General features: G+C 46.0%; 1 long non-coding RNA gene across 1 annotated transcript in view; it reads left to right on the plus strand.

Moving 5' to 3' along the window:
• The window catches only part of LOC142583260 (uncharacterized), a 36,251-nt gene extending 20,553 nt beyond the window's left edge, over positions 1-15,698 (plus strand). Inside the window, exon 2 of the long non-coding RNA XR_012828584.1 lies at positions 13,969-15,698. This is a non-coding gene — a long non-coding RNA (uncharacterized LOC142583260). The remainder of the gene's footprint in view (positions 1-13,968) is intronic.
• Positions 15,699-15,991: the final 293 nt, after the last annotated feature.

Genomic DNA, 15,991 nt, shown 5'->3' on the forward strand with positions numbered 1-15,991 from the left:
ACGAACAAGCACCTAGACAGAGTAGAGTGGCAGCCTGCAGCACATGGATGGATGGAAAAACTTTATTTTCGTCAGAACGCATGTGCGGACGATTCCGTGCTAGATGGCCATCAGCTCATGGCTGACGGCGACAAATTCTTTGCCTCAAAAGCTCAGAACCTGATCCGAAGATACTATGCGAGCTAGTGTATGAGATGCCAAGATGACTACCGCTCACTTCAGAAACAACCTCGGGGGCACCTCACCTTGAAACACAACAGGCCCATATCGTGCAATATGGGGGCAAACAATTCGACCAGGAGACTATATGTAACTGCCAAACGCACAGGGGAGGTTGCTAATCATGAAGATGCAAGCAAGCATCAGGCACATATAGAACACTGATGTGACCATAGCAGTGTAACAATAGTACGACACTACATAAAATTAAACCCTATTTAAGGGAGCACCATTCCAGGTCATCCTACGCCTAAAAAACTGAACTGAAAGCAATTAAAGCAGCGCTTTCAGTGATAATTGCACCCTGCACACCTGCATGCATTCACCAGAAACTGTCTGGGCCTGCACATCACACGAGATTGTCAGCAAAATCAGGAGATTGGCACGCGACATGCAAGCACATGGCCAACAATTAAAAACAGGATACATAGCTATGCAGATATTCCAGGTCACAAACGGGCTTATAAGCCCGACATAAGAACTGAAAACTGGACAAGTTGGTGTATATTCATTATTAACTAAAGCACAACAGATGGACAACGAACAAGAATGAAACGCTCTGTGTATTCACTTCGTTTTCGTCCATCGTATTTCTGTTGCACTATAGTTAATGAATTCATGAGGCTGCACAGGAGAAGAATGGTACCTCTGCCCAAAGGCATCATTTCACATCCAAATCCATGCATGCGCTCGCACACATACGCACACACAGACGTTGCAAGGGTGCATAGCATGAAGCAGCATCAACAGGATGACACTAGAGATGCATGAGGACTAACTTTCAAATAATATTCATTCATAAAACGTGGCGTTTTGTACAAATTACCAGAAAAAAGATATCTTTGAAGGCTAGATGAAAATTGGTGCTTATTACGGCCAAATATAAATAAAAATGCTACAGAAAAAAATACAAGAAAATTCCAAGTGCAGGAAGAAAATCATCACAATTGCCAATCTTCACTAGCCCGCACCTTTCAAGAAACACGGCTCTTATTCGAATTGACAGACTGACAACTTACTTATGCAAGCACGCTCTTCCAGTTCCATGCCATTGAAAAAAAAACAACTTTATTGGAAGGTAGTCACATGCGCAATTGGTGATAACAATGGGTTTTGCCTGGACTTGTATATCTGTATGTATTTTCTCCCTTTCCTGTTTTTATGTTTGGTTTCATCAAGCACTAGTTTTTAACCGGTTTATTGCTGTACTAAATTCTGGTAACCATTATAAATCATTGCATTTTCGTAATAAACCTTTTATTAGAATTTAGCGTGCCCTGTTCTTACTGCTTCACTCCATACATTCTTGCTCCAACGGCCAAATAAAAGATTTTATAGGGTACACAGAAGTATCATCAGGGCCATTAAAGTGATTTGCTGCAGTATAAAAAATAAAGAATAGCCGGGCTGCAAACGGCACCAGAGAACACATAGGACGAACAAGAAATCCGAGTGGATCTAACAACCAAAAATTTAATGTACATACCAAGTAATTGCTGGCTGACAAACAATAAACCGAACATGCACGAAAGGAAGAAGCGAAAATTAATGTGTGTTTTCTGACAGGAAATGCATCCATTTCTAACGGAGGCCAGGCTGACAAGATTATCCCAACATTTTTAGATCTACAGCTTCCATAATTTCTCTAGGAAGCCAATCTGCACAGAATGCTAGCTTCTTCCTCTACAATGCACCCTCAGATGTCGAGAGCGCCTTGTATAGGAAGAAGCTAGCATTCTGTGGAGATCAGCTGCCTAGAGAAATTATGAAAGCTGTAGATCTAAAGACACTGAGAGAATCTTATGTCAGCATAGCCTGTGTTACACTTTCAGAGATGGATGCGTTTTCTGTTGGGATCTGTATGGACACACATCAGATTTTCCTTCTGCTTTCTTTTGTAAATTCGAGTTATTGCTTGTCAAGCAGCATTTACTCGGCATGTTCAAAAAACTTTCATTTGTTAATACACCTCATGATCACCTTGGTCTCTAGCAGAAAGGTGTTAATTTTTTTACTGTGAAGCTGTGTATGCCTAGGCGAAACCCTCGGGGTCCGATCACCAGCACCCTAGAGTAGGGGTATGAGCCATTGCATTTGTCTTAAATGATGGACGGAGAAATTTCTTGTTGGGCAGATGTAGAAATGCTTATGCATTTAAAACATATGCATTTATCTACGTATTACTGCAGAGAGGGGCACAGAGGGGGACGGGGTTAAGACAAGATAATGATGTAATAATTATCTCGAAGCAAAGGTGTGGTGCGCCGTTAACTATACTGATAGTGACATATTTTCTCTCTGGCAGCAGAGCGCGCGTGCAGCAGTCTCTCTCCGACATCCCAATAGGTATAAGATGTGTCCCTGTATTTATTTCAATTAAATGGCCAGCCCCAGTGTGTCACTTGGTAACTACAGTGCATAATCAACTCATAAATACCATGATCAAGGCATTACAAAACAAAAATACGAAACATAATTCAGAAATACTTCAATGGACCCGCTGTATTAAAACAATGAACCACTCATTGCCCTTTCCATGGTGGTGATCTTGCAAAGCGCGATGCGTGGCATTGCAAATAAACAATGTGTTAAACCGAAGCCAACTGTGTGCGTAACCTCATTAAGAAACACGGACATAACCAATAATATAGAAAGATGAATAAACCATCGGAATTTACCCAGTGATATACACCGGGGCCACACATTTCAGCTTCGCTGGTTTACCATCTGTACATGGCGCATAGACAGTAATTTCTTTCTGTTGCTATTTGTTAAGTATTGTATAATGTTGTGCCACTAAAACACGTTGGGCTAGTTACTGCATTGCACTGGTGCTGCTTTTGCGCTGTTTTTTTCTTAATGTTGTGGCCCTCTTCCTTTTGTAACTACTTTTTTATTCCCCCTCATCTAGTACTGCAACCTTGCAGCATGCGAGGTATATAAACAAATAAATAAATGCATAAGCACATGTCATTCATTCGTCTTCATACACCTCGCACTATTCCTTGCTCAACAAACGTCACTGTGCTGATGTCCCGCAGTGTGCATGTACATTAACTGTTGTTTGCATTTCTGTATAGTTTGCGAAGAGTGTAGTGCACAAACATTACGTGATATTAAGGTTATGACCTAGTCAGTGCATAAGAAAACGTTGCAAAAGGCGACATGTTGGATTGTTGAGAATAAGACGAATTGTATATATCGCAGTAACTTTAACAGCATTTAATTGACTCCCTGACAAGAACTTCACTTCGCATAGATTCCAACACGTGCACTGAATCTGCAGCTTTATTTTGCTTATTAATGTGGTCGTTACTGCAACGCCACAGTGTATGTTTGAAAACAAAGTTCAATAAATTCGTTTGTTGCAATATAAAAATATGCATACATCAATGCCATTACAACACCAGAACTTGATACAAACATGCACACTATAGGATGCAGACAAATACTCAGAACAAACTCCAGAATGTTTGCATCCTGATACTTATGAAAGTGAATAGTTTCATTCCATGGCTGTCAATGAGAGGGTGAAAAAAAAACGTAATTGTGTTTGTGGAACAAAAACGCATTGATAAGCTTAGACATATAGCCATTGGTTAACAATTTCGAAATGAACAATAAAAGCTTGTTATCAACATTGAAGCAGCCTTTCGAGAGCAAGAAAATGAATCAGTTTTTCCAGCACTGAACATTGTATTGCAGAAAATGGAAGCAGGCGTAAAATTCTGCCAATATAATCTGTTTAGGAATACCAAATTGGAATAAGAATTGAGACTTTCATTTGTACTTTCTCTGGCTGAGCAATCTAGTTTGAAATGGCTCTCATAAGCATGTCTTAACAATGTTGATCTAGTATAGATTAAATGCATGACTAGCTTAAAAAATCTGGATTATTGCTATAAATTACAGTGAAAAAACTGTAATATTTAATGACAATAATAATATAATATTCACAATATTTCCACAAAACATGCTAACTGTGAGCGGCGTGCGAGGCTGAACAGAAAGCTGAAAAATTCCATGGCAAGTGCGCCTGCCGTCGGCCTACGATCCTGCATTATGGATAGCGCATATTGGTCTTCTTGTTAGAAGTTCCGAGTATACTACCAGCATGAGACACAGGACAACAATGTGGACGAGAAGCGTGTCTTTTAGAATGCTATGTTAAAATGTACAGGTTTCAACAAAAGAGACGGTAACTGCTCAAAACATTTGATGCGTCGGTTTTTGCGCCTTCACAAATATTTAGAGAGGACTCCCATATATATATCCACAGCGCACGCACGTCAATGAACTAACCAGGCAAGCGCTAAGGTTGAATTTCGCAACACAATTTTCATTCCACGTCCAGTAGTCACACAGATCAGTTGCGGCTTCGTTAAGGGGCACACGCCGGCTTTCGCGTTGGTCCTTGTTGTTACGCTTGGCGCAAGAATATGGCTAGGAGCAGGCACCGCATATGCGAAATCACGAGCAATGTACACACATCGATTCTCCAGAAGCTGACGCCGAGCCCAGGTAGCGCGACGATCTTCTTGGGCTGATACGACGACTTCGTCGCAGACGAATTCCTAATACTGCATATGCGGTGAGGGTAGCTATATGAACTTGTCGATAGGTCATCATGTAAATTGTTGTAGCCCAGGCAGAACGAAACGGCCATAGAATGCATATGAGACAACACACAGCGCTGAACCACCTGCGAGCAGCTGTTCGTGCGCCATGTCACACTGAACTTCAGAGACCGCCTTGCGCACTCCAAAACAAATCTTAACTACCACGTTTTTAAATGACTAAAGGTGTAAATTATTTGCTCCTAATCAAGAAAAGTCAATAATATAAAAATGTAAACGTTCGTTACAATGAATGTACAAGTATTGGTTACAATAAAGGAGTTATGCAGGATGTGCCAGAAAACCTGGCAATAAGCAACCCTGGGCGTCGCACCAGTCGCATTGTTAAAATCGCAATCATGTGAAATGGGCCTTCTGAAAATCGCATTGCGACGCGTCCGACTGCACCGATTTTCGTCGCTCCAGTCGCAGCATGTGAAACAGCCTTAAGGGATGGTGTGGGGCTGTTTTAAAGAGTTTGAGGGGGAATGAGGTGTCGCAGTGGAGTGGAGGAAGCCTTTAGCTTTTGGCTGCCTCCTACAGTATATTTATATGTAACGAACATACCCTATTGCAAAACCAGCGTCTTCCAGTGCCTTCCAATGTGAAGACAGCGCGCTTTTTGACATTGAATTGGACTGGGGACGCTGGCGCTCGCTGGGACTCACTGGGATACCAGTGAAAACGCTGGATAAGAGCTGGGTCACACTGGACGAGAAACTGGTTCCACTGCCATGACACTGGGGCACACTGGGTTGTGCTGTACAGGTGCTGGTTCTCGCTGCAGTTCGCTGATTCGCCCATAAACTGCGCGGGTTGTATTTGTGCCGCGCCGGTTTTTTAATACCCAAAAGGACGAGCGCTGCTAAATACTAAATACTTTATATAATTTCATCGCTTGATCCTAGTCTATTGTCCCAAATAACGCTGTATCCTGGGGTCATAGAACTCTTTTTCGTGTCGCATCTTGGAATAAATGTGCATGAGCTGCCCTGTTTATGCATGCACATTTAACATTAAAGATCACTTTAGTTTTTTGCATTTTTCCTTTTGACTGGGCGGAGAGCTAAATTCTCGAACGAAACTACGCAAACGCAGATGGCGCAGTGTTCTTTAGAAGATTGCACGTAACGTATGACTGGAAGTTGTCGCTGTTGACGCAGGGTTGTGTAGTGGACATCAAATTCAGAAGTTCTTGAGACGTGCTCGAATGGACCCGCAGCTCGAAGCCTACCGCTGGTTGATATTTTTGCATTGATAACAAAGCTGAGGCAATTCGTGCGCTTCCACTTTCTCTATTGTACTAAAATAAGGTTGCGAGGCTCAAATTCACACACTTTTCTCGGGCTACCCGCGCCGAGGTCGGTCCCAACCGCGGCTTGGCAGCTAAGCGTATCCGCCAAGTCCGTCTGCACCATATCGGCACATCTGGGTTCAGGAATCAGCAATCCTACGAAGGATAAATCACTCTTAACTTCAGCTTTCGCATCGGTGTTGTTAATAAATCAGCTGTTCATGTCTACAGTGCCAGCACAAGAAGTGATGAGGGCCACGTGGGGCGTCATAAACACAGGTATATGTGCTGTCCACGAAGGCTGCCAGCACTAGCCTGCGCTTCTCTGACGAAGATATATGATTAGACAGACGTGTAAATTGAAACACATCACTGAACTAAGGAAAGGTTGCTTATCCCTTGCATGAAGAATAAGAAACGCCTATCGAAATCGGCAGTTACAGCCCATACAGCGTCCCAGGTCGGCGGTTCATTTAGGACTTTTTTCGAAGTTAAAATACGAATCGCAAATGAAAATCGATATTGTGGCACTTCCAAGCATGCTACTGAATACTGACAGCAACTTTTTCTTGCTGGTACAGGCTTGAGATTTAGTTGCTGGGCGATAGCGCATTTACCACGTCTGTACGAGACCTATATCTGAAGCTAAATTTGCTCCTCGATGATGACATGGAAAATTATCCATCGATGTTATTGCTTGATGTAGTAGTAAAGTACCGGGCTTGAGACCGGTAGGTCCGACGGTCGAATCCTGGTGTAATCATTCTTACTTCCTTTCTTTTTCTTTATTACACCAGAACGCTCTCTCTTCTTTTCTGTATTGAAAAAAATGTATACGGCGGCCAGGCACCGCGTTTTTAACCCGCTAGAGCTGTTTTCACCACCAGTACCTAGCGCATCCCTGTACGCCGCGCCTGCCCAGCGCCCTAGCATCCAGCCGCGACACTGGGTCACTAATCCGGCGTGGTACTGGACACCGGATACTGGGTACTGGGTTTTGCAATAGGGAAGGCTTACCTCGCCACCTGTTTTACTCCTAAAGATGTGCATCTTCATTCACTCGGTTGGTCTGGTGTGTAAAGTTATGCAAGGAAACCACATATACTGCCGAAACGTCTTCAGTCCAACCCGAACAACATGAAAAAACGGCTTCAAGAGCAGAATTTATTTCTGAAAGCGAAGGTTGTCTGCCTCTGTTTGTGATGCTGTGGTCCACCAGTTCGGTTGGTTTCGCGCCGACTGAACAAGGAACATTTTGGTCCCCACATGCCTACCTTCACTAGGATATCAGCATAGTATTCCGTATTCCGGGTAGACATGAGTGGCAATAAAGTGGGAAAAAACTAAAGCGCGAAAGGCCAAGCGTCTACCCCCATCGTAAAACGACACCGTACTCATTCTAAATGCAAGCGAACAATAATACATTGGACGAAAGCGATATCCAAAGGAACTGTAAAGCAACACTCTCCACTCCTTTTATAGAAGCAAAGTTGCCACCGCTTCACTCAAAGCAAGGCACCTTTAAGCCGTATAGCTACAAAAATCCAAGTCACATTTATCGGCCGACACAACCGCGCATATTTCCCCTGCCTCAGCAAGCCGAACGTACATGAGTGAGGACGCCCAATCTATCCGCTTCCCAAGCTGCACCGCAGTCTTATTGCGCTTGACGGCTTCTTTGCTGAATTCAAATGAAGAGACCAGCAGTAATAGAAGAAAGGTGTTCTGCCAAACCAGAGCATCGATAACAGGTCTTCTCTACTCAAGACAAAAAATTTCGGGAAAGGCACTTAAGACTGCTTACATGTTGAAATACCAAAGAATTATAGTAGCTATGGTGACATATTTTTGACATGCAATAAGGTGGCGTCGAGAGGCCATCGCAATAGGCACAGCATCAATGAAATTCGAAGAGCAAGTGACGCGCGGGAAGGAGCGCGCTCATTTCATACACACATGACGTGGCACCACCTCCTCCCCATTGGCTGCTTCATCACGCGTCTAATGTAACACGCACTAGGCCACATCTTTAGTCAGCCAGATGGCTGCGAAGTGCCGTGTGCAATGACGTACGCTCTAGGCACACTTTCGTCAGCCAGAACCATGAAGCCACCGTGGCGTCGGGTAAGCATGCTCGTCACGCATCCGGGATGCCTCGGTTCGATTCCCTCGCAGATCGGAGTGTGCGAAATTTTGTTTTCAGAGCAAGTAATTTACGTTGCTTACAGGTATTTCCCAGCAAAATCTGGCGTTAATACCAGCACGTTTGTATATTTCACCTCTTTGAGCCATCAGCCATTTTTGATGCCATCGCTCGGTTCCGACGACGGCAGATTTTGGTGTGATGGAACATATAATGCTTTCACATTAAAACTGGCATGGCCGCTAGGTGAAAACATGCGGCCTTCAAATTGCTACCCACCCACGCGTAATGTTGAATGACAGAAGTACAAGTGCTTAAAAACGGGGATCTTTAGTTGCGTGTAAAGTATGGAAGGTTTTATGTATTGGGCACTGTCGATCTTTCAAAGTGTTAGCACATATGCACGAGACTCTTCAGTTGTAACCAGGCGCTATCAGTTTAGAAGGTCTTATTTCCTGAGGCCACTTGACCTAAATACAGATGCAGTTATGGCAGCTGGAAAACGAGCAATATTCAGTATGCGACACTAATTACCACAGCCACACCAACTCACCTTCTTCGATTGAAGCTGAGTCGTGGCGGGACTCATACCACTCGTTGATCCTAGTGTACGCAGACGAGCAATTTGCCGGGCTCCTTCTGTACGGCCCACAGTTTCGGCAACTGGGTTCTCTGTGTGGAGTGTAAAGTTGAAAAATGATATCGAGACAGCAGTGCGGTGCCCGAGCATATAGCAGGTAGAAATGCGTGAGGGCCGTGGTTTTGTGCTTCGCTGTATTGTAGGCACATGTAATAAACGGTAAGATGTCATCCCAGTTCTTGTGATTGGTTGATACACACAGAGGCAGCATATTGGTCAGGCTGCCCGTGGTACGTTCGACAATGCCATTTGTTTGGGGATGATATGGCGTGATATGGTGTGCTTGTCATTCGCCAAACCGGAACTTCTTAGAATTCAAAACCAAGCTGGCTTTTCCGACGCAGTCTAAAACGAGGCATTAACCCGTGTTATGCTCTACGAAAATACGCCCGAAAATGACAGCGTCATCTATATAACACAATCATGCCTCCCATTTCCGAGAGCAAAGAATTGAGTCCATAAATCATTTGAAAGGAGCGGGCGGATGCCAAAGACCAAACGGCAGAACATGAAATTGATACAGTGCATCGGACACCACAAATGCAGTCTTCTTGTCAGCAGGGTGCATGAGAATCTGCCAATAACTCCGATCGTAGATCTAGTGAATAAAAGCAAGTAGCCGAATGCAGGCAGTCGGTGGCATCGTCTACCCGAGGCACTGGATATATATCTTTTTTGTTAGGGTGTTTAATTGTCTATAATCAGCGCAAAACCCCCAAGAGCCGTCTTTCTTCTTGACCAAAATGACAGGTGCTACCACAGGGCTGCACGATTCTTCAATAACACCCTCCTGCAGGATATCCTGAACTTGTTCGGTAATAACATTGCGCTCCAATGACGACACTCGGTAAGGTTCTTACCGGACCGGATCGACAGAGTTTGAATCGATCCTGGGCTAGGCTCGAAAAAAGGTAAGTAGTTCGTTTCTCCTTTTCACAGAAGTCCAACACGGAAGCATGTTTTTTCAATCACTGGGCCAATCTTTGCCGCTCGTGTCACCGTAGGTACCTAATAGCCATGCTGAGAATGACCGAGTCGTAGGAACAACTGCATTCGCAAACATTCAGAGGTTGTTGTCCTTCTTCGTCGTCAACGGCAGCGATAGAATTTCCGATGGCATCATCAAAGAGGCGAGCTTCATTTCTCGAGGAGTTATAACAGACACTGGTGAACAGTTAGGTGCCCACAAACACGTGGCAGTTGTTAATCGACAGAATACAGCGAGGCACTAAGATGTATTTCTTAGCACATTGACTGGTGAGAGGTCGAACGGCGGCGTCAAAGACAGATAAGGTAGAGGCTGAAGCGAACACGGCAATTGACCACAGTGCCCATGGCGCATTGATGGTACTGTCAGTTCATCGGAAACAGCCAGTGTGTTTTCCGCGGATGGCAGCTCGTCACCGAGGGCAGGAACAACTTCACTGCTGAATGAAAGTTCACCTGTGCCACAGTCCATGAAAGCACCATACTCTTGGAGAAAGCCAATACCATGAATAACTTCATGTGTACAGCACTGCCGAACCAGTAACTCTGCTGGAAACATGTTTCTGGCCAACATGACGTTAACGACGGAAACTCCTAGAGGAAGAAGCATTTCCCGCCGACACCGCCAAACCTTGTAGATTCACGCCAAGAAAAATAACTTTGCGGCCAATGCAATCTTTGAATGAACGACTCATAACAGAAATGGTTGCACCAGTGTGCACTAATACCGCTGGGCATACTCAATCTATTAACACGCGTATTTTGTTCTTAAGTATCGTAACCGGCGGATGCATCTGAGGTGAATTATATTTTACGCGAGCTCACCTCGATAGCTCGCCCCGGCTAGTTTCCCGGTGGTGGTGGCGATAAGAAGCGCCGTCGCGGTGAAGGCGAGTGATGCAGGTGTAAAGATATGTTAAGAAGCGGAAGAACTATCGCGCCTACTGGCTTGTCGTAAGGTGCTCCTGGAATTGGCGGACTAGGTATCGTCGGTGTGACCACTGCTGGCGCGAGAAAACGGTGATGGCGTATCGTATCGTGATGTTTCCCTGCGCCGACGACAAAGCTGAGCTGTATGCCCGGCAGCACCACAACGATAACGCACATGACATTGGAGATATGCAATGTACCCCAGAAAAGCATTCTCACGACGCTGTGGTAGAAACGCGTCTTCACGCGGATCCTGGTGTGTAACGGCCTGCTGACAAAGATAGCCGAATCAGTGTTCATCCCGCGGCTCTGCGCAGTGATTGCGCTCGGGCCTCGGTGGCGAGCGAGAACTGTAGTTGTTGTCCTCGACACCAGTTACAGCCATATAAACATGATGAGAGGGGCACGGATTGGCGCAGCATTATAAGCTGTCGAGTGTGCGTGTCAGGTGAGCTCTTCCCATGCAATCTAGCGTATTGTAGACGCGAAATCAAAGATGTGTAGCCGTCAACAGTTGCAACAGTAGTCACATTCGGTAACCGACCAAATTTAGGAGTGATGCACCGCATCTTCAGGGCCTTGAATGTATGACAATGCCGTATGACGTCAGCTACTGTACCAAGGTTCTCTTTGCCGATGACGAAGTGAGATGCGTCTCCGGAAATTATTTTAGAGCGCAGCTCTTTGGCGTCCGTTCCTGGGTTTCGCGTCGTCGTCGGCGTTGTCGTCGGCCTCGTAACCAGCTCCGCCCCCCTTTCATCCCCCCAGCGCTAGCAGCGACCGACTGATACCGCTGGATGCCGCTGACGCCGCTAGAGAATCAAGATAACGTGACTGCATAGAACACCGTCGCCGCCATGCAGAAAGAGGAGGAAAGGGTCCCCCCCCCCCTGTTCTTGTGTGGCGGATAGGGTGCTCTTCAGTTGCCGACGCGCCGGTTATTTCGCGTAGGCCCCGGCACGTCGAAGAATACGTGACCACCTTCCCACGGCTAGACCTGGTTCTTAGCGCTGCGGAAGCGAGGGTATAATATTGTTTGTGTCGGCATCGGCGGCGTTGTCCCTGAAACCAACTCCGCAGCTGGGGTTGACTCACTATCGGCGTCAGCGGCATCAGTCAGTCGCTGCTATCTCTTCCCTCCTCCCTTTATCGTGTTGTCCGCTTGCTGCGCGCGCTTCTGCCCCCATCGTTTGCCGCTGGGTGTACACGCCGCCCCCCTCCCCCCTCTTCCTGCGAGTCTCCGGTTGTCAAAGCGCCGGCTCGAACTTAATTCCTTTCTTCGCTCCTCCTCCAATGCAACCCCTGTGCGGTGGCAATCAGAGAGCCAGATCGGTGGCGGCGGATCTGTATATGTGCACCGCCCGAGCCGAAATTGCCGCTGCCGTTCGCCCTGTGCGGTGGCAATCAGAGAGCCAGATACGGTGGAATACAAAATTAGCTTTTATTGGGCGAACCTGTGCCCACAAAACCGGCTACACTTATAGCACAACGATAGCGGCGAACACGGTCGGCGATCGTCGGAAATCTGATCAGCGGGTCAAGTGTGTCGGCTTTTATAGAGCAGTCGTCGAATGTTCCAGACTAATCATTCGGACCCGCCTGCCTTCCACAAAGTTCCACACCATTCGCGTCACGCGATGAAATCAGATAACACAAGGTTAATAGTAATAATATTTGGGGTTTTACGTGCCAAAACCACTTTCTGATTATGAGGCACGCCGTAGTGGAGGACTCCGGAAATTTTAACCACCTGCGGTTCTTTAACGTGCACCTAAATCTAAGCACACGGGTGTTCTCGCATTTCGCCCCCATCGAAATGCGGCCGCCATGGCCAACACAAGGTTCGGCGACAACAGACAGCCGGGTAGAAGCATCGATAACTTTCCAGAAACTTCGGATACATGCAGGCGCGTGCCGCGCTGTGCGATTACATTTCTTAAGCGGCGAAACGTGGTCGCCCGATAAAGATAAGTACACGTGTCAATACTAAGAAAAGGAAGAAAAATTCATGCGGAAGAGTGAAATCAAATCGCTGGCATTCTGCACAAAAGTCGATCGCTCAAAACATTAGGTTACAACCGCACTTCTGTTTTATTTATTTTAACTACAACCACTAACGCACGTCTCTCGTGCGAAAGCTTAATATCTCTTTCAAATAGTTTCAGTGTGTATCACTTCGCGCTCCACGTGTGCGCGAGAGCACGCTGGCACGAAAACACGTGCACAGTGTCGATTTGACCACGGATATTTGAATAAAACCTGCGAATAATATTCAGCCATTGTCTTTCGCTTCATATTTCTTCTGCCTACACCTCTCTTCGGCATTCTTTCCCCCAAAAACATCAAACATCCCCTTCATCTTTTTAACGTAACGCCATCAACATCTCGCGCTGTGCATTTGCATGAACTTGTGTTAGCATTTGCACATTACTTCAGAACGATGTGGCGCGTGAGCATAAACTCTTTATGAATTTGGGACCATTGTGGCGCGAGCAATTAAATATGTAATGCGAATACAGGACACGCAATCTCATGATAAACTTGTAAACATCGTATGCCACAATTTAGCATTTTTTGCCGACCTTATAAAATCATTGCAGTGACGTTTCACTTCGTGAACGCGGGTTACGCGCAAGCGCACACGTGTCATTCCTTTATAATTGCTATCGCAAACGTATGGACAATCCAAGCGCATTTCGGCCGTATTCGTAGGCTCATTGTTTTGCATAAACTCCAAGGCAATAGCACCGCCCCCCCCCCCCGCGCTCTTTCCTGTATGACCGAGTGAAAGCGAGTGACGGTGAGTCGAAGACCCGGGCTCAGTTTCGTGTGCGCAAGAAGAAAGCGGGGAGGCAGCGCGCTGTCTTCGGTCGCGCGCATGGTCCCGGGGGGAGTGAACGGGGAGGGGGGGGGAGTCGTTGTACTCCATCAGCAACTGCGTATTCAGGGGAGCCGCATGCATTATCTTGGAAGCGATCTGCAGAGCGTAGGTGTACCGAGGGCGCCTACTCGAAATCGCGAAGGTTCATGTCGAGTGTGAGCTACGACGGAATTCGTAATGTGCAAAATAATGTAAACATTTATAATGTCCTAATTTGCCTGAATAACACTTGTGTGACTAAATAATTGTCTCTAGCAGAACCCCATGGAGCTGGAGGAGCAGGACCAGGACGTAAAGTAAGGCGAGTGGCAGGAGGAAGAGGAGCAGGAGGAGGATCACCAGGAGTAGATCTAGCAGCACTTGGAGCACGGGGACGGAGAAATGCCATTACTCCTGATATTGGACGTAACAATGGATAGCCCTCGTCAACATCGTTTTTATCTGCCCCACATATTTAAAAAATACGGATGGAAAATAAGAAATAAACTTTAGTTTAAATGTGTAGTGCAATCGCTGTGCGACTAGATTGGTCAGCCTCTGCGGGATTAAGGAGCGAATATTTTAAATCCATTGCGCATAGATGCACTAAGCGAACCAATTATTTTATATTAATCACAGGTACGTAATATCACGGATGTGACTTTAATTGTTATTTGTCAGTGCCGGTCACCCTGCGACGGAATACATGCCAAAGGCAAGTCCAGGTATACGGTAAATCGGCCTACTGCGGCAAAACCAACTCTGCGACGATGCGGCCGGCGTAATTCGATGGAAAGCATTTTGTAAACATTGACTGTCGAGCAATGTCTTATATTTCGCAAAGTGCTCTTTAGGTACGTTATCGCGACAACGCTTTCACACTATAAGTCGCGCATCGTTTAATTCCGCTGGCTCGATTTTTTTCCTGGGACAGTTCTGTAGAGCACTTTAGAATGCATGGCGTCATTTTTAAAACGCTGACTGCAGCGCAGATAGAATTCATCCACTAATTGCACTCTAGTGATATATCATCTAAGGCTGCCTGTATATGTAGGTCTAGGTTGGTTTTATTCCGCTGGTTGACTTTTTTTCCTGGGGCGTTTTTTTCAGCTTTGAATTCCGCAAATTCGTGCGCCGTTGAATTGATGGGAAAGGGCTCGTCGATTATGGTAAAACTCATGCACTCGAATTCGAAGATTTGACGCATATTCGCGCCATAAGGTATAAGGCTAGATCACACTGTCACAATCTGCAAGAGTAAGCGGACCAAATGGCTTTACGGATTCTCATCTGAGCATTCAGCAGGCTGCGCGCGCCAATTTTCCTCATGTTCTGGCGCATGGTAAAATGTGTTATTTGATATTTAGAAAGCTAAACATTCTGTTCCATATTCACTCATGAAAACTCACATTCACTCTGTCGGGCCCTTGGGCCCTCTCTGCAGCGCGCACGGGGGAAGCCTTTGAAACGCGTGCCACAACGGCACTCGTCGCATGCAGCATGCGCACCGATCGCGTATCGTGAGAACTCGCGCGGGGAACGCCGGGAAGGCGGCTGCCCGATAAGAAGGCAGCGGAGATGGCAATCGGGGCTTTTCTTTTCCGAGGCGCGGGCCTAGGGAGGCGCTGGTGTGGCGTGGCGCGTCTAGGTTTCTTTCCGAGCGTGCTGCAGAGCAGGGGGAAGAGTGTTTTTGTATTGTGTCCGCGTGAAAGAGTGTTCTTGTTGTTCGCTTTTGGGACTGTGTCTTCGCGCCTGGTTCGGTGCTTGCTTGCTTTCTGCGCTTTATGCGTTCTGTTATCGACCGAAAGATTGTGTTGGTTGACGGTTTGTAACGGCCGTTCTTTCGTCGCTCGCTTTGGCTTGCAAGCCTCGCTGCTTGTATGCTGCTTTTGTTGCCTCGCTGTGCTGCGGCTTGCTTCTTTGCCTTGTTCTTTTTTGCTATTGGCCGCGAGGCTGCGTTAATTGAGTGTTTCATTATATCGTAAATTAAAGCGGTTTTTGTTCCTCGCGCCGTTGGTCCTTTGTCGTGCTGGTCGCGGCTCGCGGACCCCCTGAGCGAAGGCGAGAGGCCTTCAACTCATATTCACTAATTATACAATGCAGCTACTTAATAGGACTATATTCATTAGTGATTGCCAGATACTAACATAGTATGCAAAGTTTTCTTTGTTTTGCACACCTTAATGTGAATATTAGATTAAATGTCATAAAAACTGCGGCTCAATTGTGAAACCGGATTGGAAGCGAATAATGAAAGCGGATAAAGCTAATAATTATAATGGATTTTTATTTAAATTGTACA

The sequence above is a fragment of the Dermacentor variabilis genome, chromosome 5, assembly GCF_050947875.1.
Source record: "Dermacentor variabilis isolate Ectoservices chromosome 5, ASM5094787v1, whole genome shotgun sequence".
In the NCBI taxonomy this organism is placed as follows: domain Eukaryota; kingdom Metazoa; phylum Arthropoda; class Arachnida; order Ixodida; family Ixodidae; genus Dermacentor; species Dermacentor variabilis.